We start from the raw sequence: 13,052 nt of genomic DNA, 5'->3' as shown, positions 1-13,052 counted from the left end.
GACTCAGTATGATTGACTTCGGGAGAAGGTAGGAGACAGAAGTGGAGAGATCCCGGCGTGCGGTGGGGTAACGATTTTCTCAGCTACCGCGGTGGCTAGTCACTGGATGCCCACCAGCTGAGAAGCAGCCTTTATTCCCCCACCCCTTTTATTGTTTAATCTGGAAAATGCAGCAGTGGACATTTTCTCTCCCGTGAGATGACACTGTTCTACCCTTTCTAAAAAGGCTGACGATACCAATTGAAAGCCCTCCTTTCCTCTTCTTGGCTACATTGAAATGCAATTGACTAGAAATGGTTTCCACTAGATTAGAAATGTAACAAAAAAATTTTAAGCATTTGCCAGGGTATTAAGGGAGAGTTATAGTCAGCTCTTTGACAAAAGTCTCACAATCTTCTCTAGGGAAAAAAAAAGTTGTTTAGTAACTGTACAGACTGTTTACTGAGGAAATAAACTACTGGGAGAACGTGGTTAAATTATGGGACTTTAGGTAGTTGATTGACTACTCTTTGTTAATTGCGCCAAAAAAAAAGTCCACTGAGATGATCTTCTGCCACCTCCCCCTCCTCGGGGGACGCCTTGGGCGGCATTCAGCTCTGAGAACAAGCCCCAGTTCCTCTTTTTCAGTTATTCACATCTGTAATGTTGTTTAGGTAGGGCAGGAGCACAAGAACAGTCTACTAGCTTAGGGTCCTAAATTTGGATTTTGTTTGGAAACAGACAAGTGGAAGATACTGCAGAAAAGTATTTTCAAAATATATTTTTTTTAATTCCCTGTTTGGGATTAAAAGACACTGGCCCGTTCCTTTCCCAGAGCAAGATGGTATCGCTCACCGTTCTCTCCAGACTGCGAAGAAACAGATGAGGTTTTAAATACGGTGAAGACCATCTTCCAGCTAATACCAGAGTTTCCCATTTTATATTTTAAAATATTGAACCTGATTCTTTGGTGGGTAAATTCTGCCAGAAAGAATTTAGCAGTGTATTCAGAATTATATAATTATTTTATGAGTTTCTGTAGCTTGTTACGATGTTTCATTGCTTATTATTAGTTGTGCAATAATGGTTATAGCCTATTTCTAAAATAATTTAAATGCAATTCCCCTGTTTTATTGTCCAAAAAATAATTATTTATCTTGCTTTAATAGTGTTCTTAGGAATTATTTTGTTACTATGTACTGGTGAGTTATGCCCATTTTATTATTTATTTAGAAAAATAGTATGTTTGTAATGACTTATTTGGTAGCAGTATATTTTGCTGCAAGAAATAAAGAGGATATGGTAGAAGGTTTTTTTGCTGGACAATTTATAACTTTTTCTAATTGGGAAAAAATCCTATTAATCCTTTAAAAGTAACTCTTTTTTTGCATTTTGTGGTATTGATCATATACAAAGGAGAAGACTTCTTTGAGATAACATAGCCTAAAATAATATTTCCCCTTCTCTTGGAAATTTTATTTTTAATTAAAAATAAAAGGTGATATGAAATGAGAGGAGACATTAGGAAGAGAGTAGCAGAGGAAGGAATTATTAGGAATAAGTTTCCGTTTTTAAAGTTCTGCCTGGTCTTTAAGATGTAAAGACCACGAAAGGGTACATTTTAGAACTTTTCTTCATCAGAGCAAATATGGGGGAAATCCTTGGAATAAAAACTACAAATACATGTTTGAAGAGCAAGTGAGTATGTGTAGCAAATAATTAACTAAACTTACTAAATTCTTAGATCGCTCCCCAAAAGGCCTTTTCCCCCCGGTAGAGACAGAGACCTCGGGCTGGGATGTTTTGCGTACATGCGCGTCCGCCTGTGGATGAGCAACTGCCCAGCTCCCCTTGCTCCGGCCAAAGGAGCAGAGACTCTCGAAGGCCACGGCAGACGGCCCAGGTGTCTGCAGCAGCTGCTGTGTGGTGTCTTTTAAGTTCATGGTGATGCTTTTCCTTGTTTTAAAAATTGTTTTCATTCAGTCAGTCCCAATGTATTAAATACTACTAAAGTCAGTACTTTAAACAGCAGAATTGTACATCCTTCATGTTTGTTAATAGCAATTTATGACTGTTAAAATACCTCATTGGATTCCTAAATTTAAAAACATTAGCCCAGTCAATAGTCAACTACATAAAGAATCCATGCCTTTTTGAGGGAAGCGATAAATTAACAAACATAAAAACCAATTTTAAATTAGTTTTAACTCTAACCTCACCAAACCAAAGGCACAGATGTGTGTACGGTGTACCCGTTGAATGTATATCCCAAGAAAAATTGGCACCAAGGAGCAGGAAAATGTCAAAGCTCTCATGGCAGCATGTCAGGATTTTGTATGTTAGTGTTTTTCATCCATGGCCACTGCTCCCTTGTTGAGTGTCCCACAAGGACACGCAGGAACGTGCACGTTCCTCTTGTTAGCATAGCAGAACGTCAGGAGACCCCAAGGTCTCTGTGCTGAAAGTTGGAGGGTGACCGTGGACCTCCATTCGTCCATCTGTAAAATGAAAGGACGACCGGGACCGTGTTCTGAACTCCCCTCCACTCTAACAGCCCAAAGGCGCAAAACATGGCGCCTCATCCTTCCGCTGTACAAACTCGGAAGCTGTGTTCCCAAACATTGCCTTTTTGTAGAGATTTCTCCTGTATTAGTGAGCTATCTACTGAGTGTAAACCAGTGCATTTAAAATACTGTCTCGAGCAGGCTCACCTCTAGAAACAAATGCATTTGGAATTGCGATTGTTTTCAAAAATTACACAAAAACACCAATTCGAGCTGAGACAGAGGAGCCTCCCCATGAGTGTGCCCTGCTTGGTGGACGCCCTTGAGAACAGCCCTAAAAGAAGTCATCGCTTGCCCCAAAGACCAGAGAGTGGGTTGAAAAAAGAGCAAAGGAGTGTATGCCCCGGCTGGCTTGAATTCGAGTGTCCTCTGCAGTGTTGCGCTGTCTTCAGGTTCAAAGGTTTCTTGAAAAGGAGCCCATTGGGTCCCTGTGTGGGCCGTCCATCACTTGGCCAAGTCAATGGTTGTGAACCAAGTTAGTTGAGACAAAATGTGTCAAAAAGGTTGTTTAAGATCCTGGGATTTTGTAATAGCACAGAACTCAAAACTCTTCACCATTCTTTTATTTCCTTCTCCCCAGCTGATAAAACTCTGAGGGGTTGTGGCTTATTTTGTTTTCGTTTCTTTGGCTTAGTGCAATTTTCTTGTAACTTTACTTGTACCTATATTTTCTGTTTACAAGTTCTTTTAAAGGGGAGGGATAGGGTTCTAAGATCTCGTTGTTTACTGTAGATCAAAAAATTTCTTTTCAGGGGCCGGCCCGGTGGCGCAAGCGGTTAAGTGCGCGCGCTCCGCTGCGGCGGCCCGGGGTTCGCTGGTTCGCATCCCGGGCGCGCACCGACGCACTGCTTGGTAAGCCATGCTGTGGCGGCGTCCCATATAAAGTGGAGGAAGATGGGCACAGATGTTAGCCCAGGGCCGTCTTCCTCAGCACAAAAAAAAAGAGGAGGATTGGCGGATGTTAGCTCAGGGCTGATCTCCTCACAAAAAAAAAAAAAAAAAAAAAAAATTTCTTTTCATGTTGTAGAAAAGCATGGGTTATGCGTTTGATGAAAAAGGCACTGTATTATTTACCAAAGGGGTATTGTTTTCGCATTTGTTTATAAATGCATTATTTTGGTACTGTAAATTTGGACATAATTTCTGAGTTTATTACTACTGGCATTTTCTTTTCCCTTTTTTTTTTTAAACTGTAAGTGTGCGATGCAGGTGCACAGGTCCCAGACCAAACCAGACCACCAGCATGTTCTCGTCCAAACTTCAGGGATGGCGCACGCTGCTGTGGGCGCCTCAGTTCCTCCACCGTTGGTTTGTTTGTTTTCAATTCCAGCATCCTGCTTTGTTTTGCTTTCCAAGCAAGATCTGTTGAGATTCCGGGTTGCATTCTAACGAGCTCACCCTCGTTTGCCTCTCTTATGTATTTGGTGTATCAGATTGTGCAGGAGGTATTCTAGAAGGCATTAATGGTTTGCATTCAAAATGGTGTGGTTTGTCCAAATTATTTTGTCTTTATTATTGAGATGGATTAATCTCCTTATGTTTTTTTTTCTTGATGATTTGAAGTTGTAAGAGTTGTCCAGCTATTGCTTAATAAAATTTTGCAAATCAAAAAAAATCAATTACTGGTGTGCAAAATTCAGATGTGGATCTTGAGTCCTGTGAGAAGAAATGACCTCGCTCTGTTGGCATGGCCCATCCTCCACTTGCCCCTCCAATCCCTGGGTTACTGCCAGCTCCGTGAGTTACTGCTGACGGTTACTGGACACCCTGAGATCCTTATCATCATTGCTCTTTTCGAGAGGTCAGAGGCTGTGCTGTTGTCTGGACAAGTTGGTTTGAGTTTGTGTTTGTTTTTTCGTGTTTTATTAAAGGGGACCCATTCGGGATGCATCTATCACAGTACCTACAAGACCAGAGGTGCTAAATACATTGACACCTTCTTTGTTACTTTGTAGGAAAGTTAATAAAACCAGGTTTTGAGCAATTCCACTATAAGTGCTAATAGAACTGTTCATTGTTGTTATTACTAGCGAGTCTTAGGGCACCTCCTTGCCCTGCCCTAGAGTTCCCTCTGACCATGGGAGGGGGCAGGGCCAGGGGTCATAGGAGGCTCATCTGTAAACACGGTAGTTACATGCACATGTGCAGAACTGCCCTTTTGGTTTTTTCCGAGATAAAAATAAACATGTGATCACTCAGGCTTTAGAGACAGAAGAACCAAAAACCACTGTTGGCTCTAACAAATTCCAATTATGCATTGTTTTAAAATAATCATAGGACTATAAATCTGTGCTTTAAGTAGTAGTAGCCATACAAAGCTAACTGACCTGAATTTTGTATAAGAATCAAAATATGTCTTATTTTGTTATGAAAGTCTGTGAACTTCAAGTCAACATTCATTGTATCTTCATCACTTAAACCAGGTAGCAAGGAGACGTGGTCGAACAAAAATGCCTTCTCTCCCTCCCCCCAAAAATACAAGAGACCCCAACCGGAGCAGCCAGGCCGTACCTGGGTCTGTGCCGCGGAAGAGTGTGTAGGAGTGCCGTCTCCACCAGCCCCACAGTCAGATTCGGGGCCTTTCGGTGTGAGCTGGCATCTCCAGAAGTGAGTTAGTTAGTTAGTTAGTTAGTTAGTTATTATTTTGTGAGAAAGATCAGCCCTGAGCTAACATCTGTGCTAATCCTCCTCTTTTTGCTGAGGAAGACCAGCTGTGAGCTAACATCTATTGCCAATCCTCCTCCTTTTTTCCTTCCCCAAAGCCCCAGTAGATAGTTGTATGTCATAGTTGCACATCCTTCTAGTTGCTGTATGTGGGACGCGGCCTCAGCATGGCCGGAGAAGCGGTGCGTCGGTGCGCGCCTGGGATCCGAACCTGGGCCGTCAGTAGCGGAGCGCGCGCACCCAACCGCTAAGCCACGGGGCCGGCCCAGAAGTGATTTATTTTTAAAGCCCTGCTAAGAAAACTTAGCAAATCCCTTTCCTTCTACAAACTTATTTTGAAAAGGAAGCTTTCTATTTTTATTCTAGCATTGAGTATTCTTTTCCTGGTGGTGGTAAGAGAATCTGGAATCCATTTAGCTCTCATACGTTAGCCCCAAAACTCATTGTAGAAGAGAAATGACTGCCCCATGGAGATTGCGTTACCATGCTCCAGGAATGCACAGCTGAACCTCCAAACCTCAGTATCAAGTGGATACCTTTTGCCTTTCCTTTCAGAAGAAAATTGAAGCACTGAGAGGTTGAAATGGTTTCTGGATTCCACAGCAGACGCCGATGCTGAAATAGAACCCAAGATTTCTGGGTCCCATTAATGAATAGACCTCGTTTATCCCCAGCCTCTCACTCTGCTGCTTTGTAATGATTTGCCTGCAGTGAGCTCTGAGCTACTTACACTTAGTCATCTCTCGAAAAAAGAGGCGTTACAGGAGGGCCCCCCGGGGCGGGCAGCAGGTGAGCTCACCCGAGGCAGCTGAGGGGGAGTGCTCCTTCTCGACTTGTCGGAAGACGGCACGTGTGGCTCACAGGCTACACTGCTCACCGGGCGTCACAAAGGAGCAGGTGTGGTGTGGACTCGTGTCTCTGCGCATCTCAGAAGCAGTTGCTCCGTGTGCCAAAGGATGTGAAGCCATCCATCTGAAGCACAGGCTCATTTCTTCAATCTGCTTCAAGTTCTTGTTAGAATGATAGCTCCAGATAACAGAAGGTGCACCAGCATGGCCCCCAGTGGGAAGCTGGGTGTCAGGTGTGCAAAATTGTCATACCTCATCCCTTCTGCTCTCCTTTTGCTCTCCACGTCACCTCTCTCTACAGGGAATGGGTCCCCGTGCTTCAGATGACGTTAAAGCCACCTCTCTTGACGCTTCTCTTGAATGGGGATGGGAGCCTTCAATGCAGTTTCAAGACTTGATCCTTGAAACCTTGTATTGAGGCAAAGTAAACATTCTTTGGGAAACTATAAAACTATAGGAGTGAAATTATGAGTTTATCTTAAGGAGAAAGTGGTCTGAGGGATTTATGACACTTCGGCCACCTCTCAGCACTGTCCAAATACCTTGCAAAGCATTTTCCTCTCTGCCGGTTGAAACGTCTGTCCTTTTCCCAAGTTGGTGTCATCAGAAATCCAGAGCTCCAGTTTGCCGTAGAGCACTTGCCCTCTTCCAGACACTTTCTGAGCCCAGTGATGAGGCAGCATTTGCACTGCATCCAGTCATGGCTCCCTCACGCCCTCCCCAAAGATGGCGAGCTTGGCGGATAGAGCCTGGCCACGTGGCAGCGTCTCAAACTGCTGATCCGGCTGCCTTCTCAGTCACAACAGCCGGTCTCCCATCGTCAGCTGCAGGGTCTGGAGAACCTGAGCTTACTCTTCCCACTCTTCAAAGTAGAAAAAATGGCCAGCCCTGACACCGTTCCCCAGGTGTGCAGGAGAAGTCTCTTTTCCGTTTGGCCTGCAGCTCATGCAAATAGTCTGTGGTTTCTCCTTTCTCATGAACGAACTCCCCAGGTGTGGCCTTGTGGGCCTTCTCTGAACTACCTATCGAAATCCTGCACTTTCATGCAGTGCTGGGTGCAATCCCTGTTACTAAAGGGAGGAATCCTTGAATCCTTAAATCCCTGTTCTTCTGATGTCTGGTGTCATGGAAACCTGGGCTTTGCCAGTGTTACATTTTCTTTCTCTCCCTGGAAAAAGGCGAGCAGCCCAGACCCCACAGTACTTGAGAAGCAAACATGTAGTGGACTCCTACTGTAAGGAGAAGGATCGTCCTCCAGTAATTCCCTTCTTTCTGTGCTTGAGCCCCACGGATCCTCTGCGGCCCGCTTCCTGCTGTCCTCAGTACCTGTGCTGACTGCAGGAGGCCCTTATGTCCTGGGGTTACGGTTTCTCACCAGGGCTCCAGTCTGACTCCTTTGTTTTAAATCCTGAGAAGAGACATTCCTCTGACAGGAAGAGGCTGTCTCGATTCATTCCGTTGGAATACCTGCCCCAGCCGAGGCTTCGTGTCCAGCAGTGGAAGGAAGTCTCTTCAGCACCAGACAGTTCATCTGATGACCCTGGATCCCAGGCCAGTTGGGACGGGAAGTTGCTCTAAAAGGCGCAGAGCATTCCATCTACTGAACTCTCAGGATCTCTGTCCTTTCTTGGCCAGGTGGAGTTAGCCTCCCTCTCCAGCCTTTCTGTTCCCATTGGCTACATACCAGTGGGTCTCACCTTCACTTCCAGGGCCTCCCTCCCATGGGGTCAGCTGATCAACATTCTCTTTTCCAGCACCCACACTTCCTGGCAAGTGCTGAACTCCTGGGAGGCTGAGAGAGAGTGGGTGTGACAAACTTTTGAGGGGATCAGCCAGTTTCTCCACAAACAGCTCCCAGAAAGAGCGATGTCCCCAGGAAACCCTCAGACTAGACCATACCAGCCTCTGGAGAACGTCACGTTCCAAAGACCTACTCGGTTCCTGGCGTGTAACTCACTGGGTGGGTTCCGCCCACTGGGAGCCAGATGCGGTGAACGTGGACCTCCTCCTCTGTTCCCGGTGAGATCCCTGTGGCAGCTCTGCCCTCCATGCAGATTCTGACAGCGGCACAGGGCGCTGGCTCTGCTAACCCAGCCTGTCTCGTTTCTTAATGTTGTGTTTTCATGATGTGCGTCTCTTGAGATTGTGCTTGAAAAACCTGATTTCTCTTTCTGCAATAAAGAACTGGTACACTTGTATTCGAAAACGTAAAATTTTCCAAAACCAGCCAGATCTGAGTGCATCTGTACCAGAGACTCTTATATGGAGACTGGTGCCTTTTTCCCCCTCAGTACACCACAGTGACATAGCTAAAAATAATTTAATTCGCTAAGGTCTTGTCCCCTCTAAATGGCACCACACAAGAATGTATGGCTTATGTGTAGTGTTCAAAATAAAGCAAAGGTGGAAATGACACCAACAACCCAGCCCCATAGTAACAGCAAGTTCTGCAAACCCCAGTGGGAAGGTATGCCCTCGTGCTGTCATAAATCCCTCTTCACAAACCCTCTGTGGGCAGGATTGGTCCCAGTTTAGAGAAGGGGAAATCTAACGTAGAAAATCTTCAGGGGTTTGCTCAAAGCCAGGAAGTGCTGGAACAAATCTCGGAGCAGCCCAACCACAGCTCCTCTTTGACAAGGGCTCCTGGAAGCTTCCTAAATGACAGAACAAGCAGCGAGTCCCTGGTGAGTGGAAACCTGCCCTGCCCAGACCAGAGCCCAGGACGAGGCCACAAGCTGTCCTGGACGTTGGCTTTCAGCCTCCTGTGAGGGACATGCGGATGCAAAGACACGAGTTCATCTCATCCAGACCCCTGACCTGGACATCTCAGAAGTGAAAAGAAACTCAGTGAGTCAAGAATTAAGAGAAGAGAGGCCACTCTCCAGGGCAGCTGACTTTTTATCTGAGAGCCTGAGCTGCGCACAAGAAAGACCTGCCTGGAGAAGGGGGCCGGGGAGACGGTGCAGGGAGATCAGACAGAGTGGTTGAAAAGGGCTCTGGTCAAAGAGAAGAACTGGAGAGGACAGTATCCCCAGAATTTTCCACACCAGCCACCCTCCTCAGGGAAGGAAAGAGTGGGTCTTCAAGCCTCCCACATGCGCAAAGAGCTGCATGAGACAGAAGAGACTGAGGCCTGACCCAAACTTGCCTGCACAGAGCTCTCCTTTACGCTGCGTTATGCTGTGAAATGTTCCAGACTCCCTCCCCTCTTCTCACAGAAGCACTCAAGTGCTCTGCCAGGGGCCTGGGCTCCTAAATGCTTCGGCCTCCATCTGCCGTGTGCCTGGCCGTCCCCACGGGAGGCGCTTGTGCTGTGCATCTTTGGAGCTCCAAGGTCACAGGTAAGGGATGGGGGCAAATCAGCAGGATTTGGGCATTCATACCAGGCATTTTTCTTGGAAGCAGTGTAGATTTTATAAAAAACCTCTGAAGTATGTGTCTCCTTGAGAAGCATAATGCTATACACACTTAATCTACCTATGTGCACCATTGGAAGACAGAGTTATAATTGAGACCAGACTGAATGGAAAACCATTGGGAGGCTGGGTGGGTCACAGGCATTCTCTTTCCACGAGTAATGACAAAACCAATAACTGTGTGGAGAGGACTCTAGATCCTCTCCACCTGGTTGGGCAAGTCACTGGCCAGGGGATCATGGAGAGGCAGCCTGGTGCAGTATGAAGAGTGCTACTCTGAAAGCCAGAAGGGCAGGGAGCGTATCCTGGATCTCTCACCAAAACTGTAACTGGTAGGCCACTCCACCCTGGGCTTCATTTTGCTCAACTAAAAAATGAGGAGATTGGCCTAAATCAGTATTTCCCAAGGCATATTCCATGCTTCCTCAGTAATTGTGCACACTGATTAGAGTAAAACAGGCTTCCTTTACGTAGAATTTTCCAGAAACTTCAATATGCTAATTTGTTGTGCATGGTGACCAGCAAGGGGAAGAAACTCGGTAGAGTGTTACCCAAACTTTTTTGCCCTCAGAATCCTACTTTAAAGGAGCGTCTTGTAGGACCAGTGACCAAAGGCATAAATAGGCTTTGGGAAATAGGACTGGGTGCTCTAATTCTGTGCTTCTCTGCATTTTATTGAAAACCTAAAGCAGGTTTCTTTCCTCCCTCTTCTGCTAGAATAAAAGATCTACTTTGCTTCCGCTCAAACAGGCAAGAGACCTTTGCTGGAGTGTGAATTAGTTTGCAGAGCTGTGAAGTTGTTTTGCTCCTACAGTGTACTTTCTCACAAAGCCGAGCTGATTGAAGCAGAAATGAGCTCTTGTCCATTACAACACACCAAGATGCAAATATTTAGCTTGTTCCATTTGCAATTCTAACTCATGCAAATACTGTCTTTCCTAAGACAACTGAGATCGAGGACGCCAGACTCATTCTGACCTAGGTCATCTTCTGTTCCTAATTAATACTTTGAGACTTCTGCCTCCCACTTAATTGAGGGCCCTGGACATCATCTTGCACTCAGTTTAGAGAAGAGAACCACTTAGGGTCAACCAAGCATTCATCTGGGTCGAAGCCAGTGGATTAAACCGGGCGTCATGCTGAGGTCTGTGCTCTCCAGGGGCTGGGAGTTCATATCCAGAAATGGGGTCATAAATAGAACTCCAGCTGGCTGGGTAGGTGATTTACAAAAGTGAATGTCTCTTCTGAACTCTTGCAAAAGTCTTCCTGTTATTTCACTTGCCAAAAGTAAAGAGCCAAGGACTGAGAATATTCATCGGACCTGAAAGTCAGCAAATAATGTCCCCTGGGAGCCCCTACAGGCTGGCAGCCACCTCGGGACTGCCTAAAGGGAACAGCTGGTGTCCACCTGGGGACTGCCTAAAGGGAAGGGGGACGGGGCCTCACGGTGTGTTCCCGGGAGGTCCCCAAGCCCCTGGTGACGACCTCCCTGGGAGAGGCCGGGTGCTGAGGGCCCTGAAGGCACCACTAGAAAGATGCTGAATTGTGCCCATTGGTTCTGGGGAGACAGCCTAGGGTTCAGGGTTGCCTCAAGATGATCTGGAGGGATTTTTTCTTTTACTTTTGTGGAAAAATAAAGACCAACCAAATGAGGATAAGCAAAGGCTGTTTATTCAGAGCTTGCTAAGGGAGTCAGCCACCATCACTTGTGTTCGGCAGAGACTCAAGGCAGAGAGAAGAGTGGGAAGGCTTCATAGTGGAGAAGAGGGACGGCTTCAGGTGTGTGCTGATGGAGGCTGTGGGCACGGAGATGCGGGAGGCAGCTAACTAGAAGCAGGGCATCCGTGTGATCGCTTAGGGGTGCATGTTTTGCTTTCTCTGGTTGGTCCTAAGTTGGAAGCAGGGACAAAAACGAGGGAAGCTGTCAGTCATTAACCATGTCCTCGCCATTTGGGGGCAACTGTTACAGAGGTCATTATTTGGCTTCCTGGATTGTTGCCAGAGATGGCAGTCTGGCTTCCTGGGATGGTTACTGTAGATTGTAGGTCAGAGTTTTCATATATGGTCTGGCCACTGTCCATTTGTATATGCAATCTCTCAGTTTAAATAAGCAAATTTCCAGTTTTCCTGAATTTTATCATCATAAGAATGAACCCCAATGAACAATAGATTAATTGACATTAATAAGAATATCTTACAATTGCATAATTATACTCTTAAATACACAAGAAGTTATAAATGCCCTCCAGACAACATGCATCTTGCCCCAGTGTCTAATTAGACCTTGCAAAAATAGGAAGGGTGTGCTGAACCGTGGGCCCATGCAGAAACAATTGTAAGGGAAAAACATTGTAGGAGCCGCTAGAAGTAACGTGAGAAAGATAGTTACGAAATACTCTGTAGATCATATTCTAGGTACAATAACATTTTATCACAAACCTCATTTTCATTTTATCGCCTTAGTTTGCCCCCAAGGAACACGGAAACAGTCCCTGCAGTGCTCGTGGTGAGTTCTCAAAAGCTTCAAATTTTCCAGGGCAGAGTTGGAACGATGCTTCTCTTCACTAATAGTGATTAATTCAGGGAAATCTTGCTCACCCTGTCACAGGGCTGTGCCGTTAGTTACCAGGTTGCTTGCTTTGGAAATGTTTAAATAAGAATTCTCCCACCTCTAAATAGTAATACCATCCTGAAGAGGAAAATGGATTCTGAGTCCCACCGTGGGGAGGGTGGGAAGGTGGTGTAGCAACTTTGAGAGAGCTTAGCAGCAAATGAATATTGAAGCCAGCATGTTCTCAGAAATTCACAGAGCATCTAATTCCCTACCGATCCAGTCGCCGTACCTGCAAGTCTCTCAGTAGAAGGCGTGGTAAGTAGGAAATGTAAATGTCTACTTTATCAGAGCTCTGACTTCTCGGTACTCTCATTTCAGTAATTCAGCCTGCCCGTGTCCCGCTGCTGGATAAACATGATCCTCTCCACCTCTGCCCGTGCGTGTTCTCTGTTGTTTGACATTGTCCCCTTCGTGCTAACCTCTTTATAAGAAGAATTTTTGCAGCAAAGGTCGAATGCAGTGGCCTGCTGGTAAATGCTTAACAACCGGCTCTCCAAAAAAACAAAAAAAACAAAACCCTGAATGCGTAAATATACGTATAAGCATTATAAATTGTAACGATATAAAGGATGTGAAGCACACCATTACAAATAATAAAATATGCAATACTCTTCATTATGAGTCCAGAGCCAATTGATTCTCACAGAATGCCTTTGTTGATTGTCGCCAAATGCTTGTGTCCACAGCCAATCTATAGTTGCAACTGACAAACAAATGTAATTCCAACATGAATGTTGATTGATATTTTCATTTACATTTATGAGCGAGACAGTAGCGAAACAACCAAGATGTGTGTTCAGTGAAATGTCAGAACTTTACTTGTACATTAATGATATAAGTAATTTCATATATTTTTTTTTCTTTGCTAAATTGGATAATGGTTTTCGAATACTGGAAGAAAATTTCCTCGATTTTTTATGCTATTCACGATATAATGGCTATGGACATGATACACTTTTCTATTTAA

The 13,052-nt window shown here is 45.2% G+C and overlaps 1 protein-coding gene across 1 annotated transcript in view; it reads left to right on the top strand.

Moving 5' to 3' along the window:
- The window catches only part of LOC131402530 (adhesion G protein-coupled receptor E4-like), a 494,190-nt gene that overhangs the window by 425,886 nt on the left and 55,252 nt on the right, over window positions 1-13,052 (top strand). The gene's annotated exons all lie outside the window — the stretch shown is intronic.

Source organism: Diceros bicornis, unplaced genomic scaffold, assembly GCF_020826845.1.
Source record: "Diceros bicornis minor isolate mBicDic1 unplaced genomic scaffold, mDicBic1.mat.cur scaffold_124_ctg1, whole genome shotgun sequence".
NCBI lineage: Eukaryota > Metazoa > Chordata > Mammalia > Perissodactyla > Rhinocerotidae > Diceros > Diceros bicornis.
The sequence above is the reverse complement of the archived record's forward strand: the minus strand, read 5'-3'. Positions and strand labels throughout refer to the sequence as shown.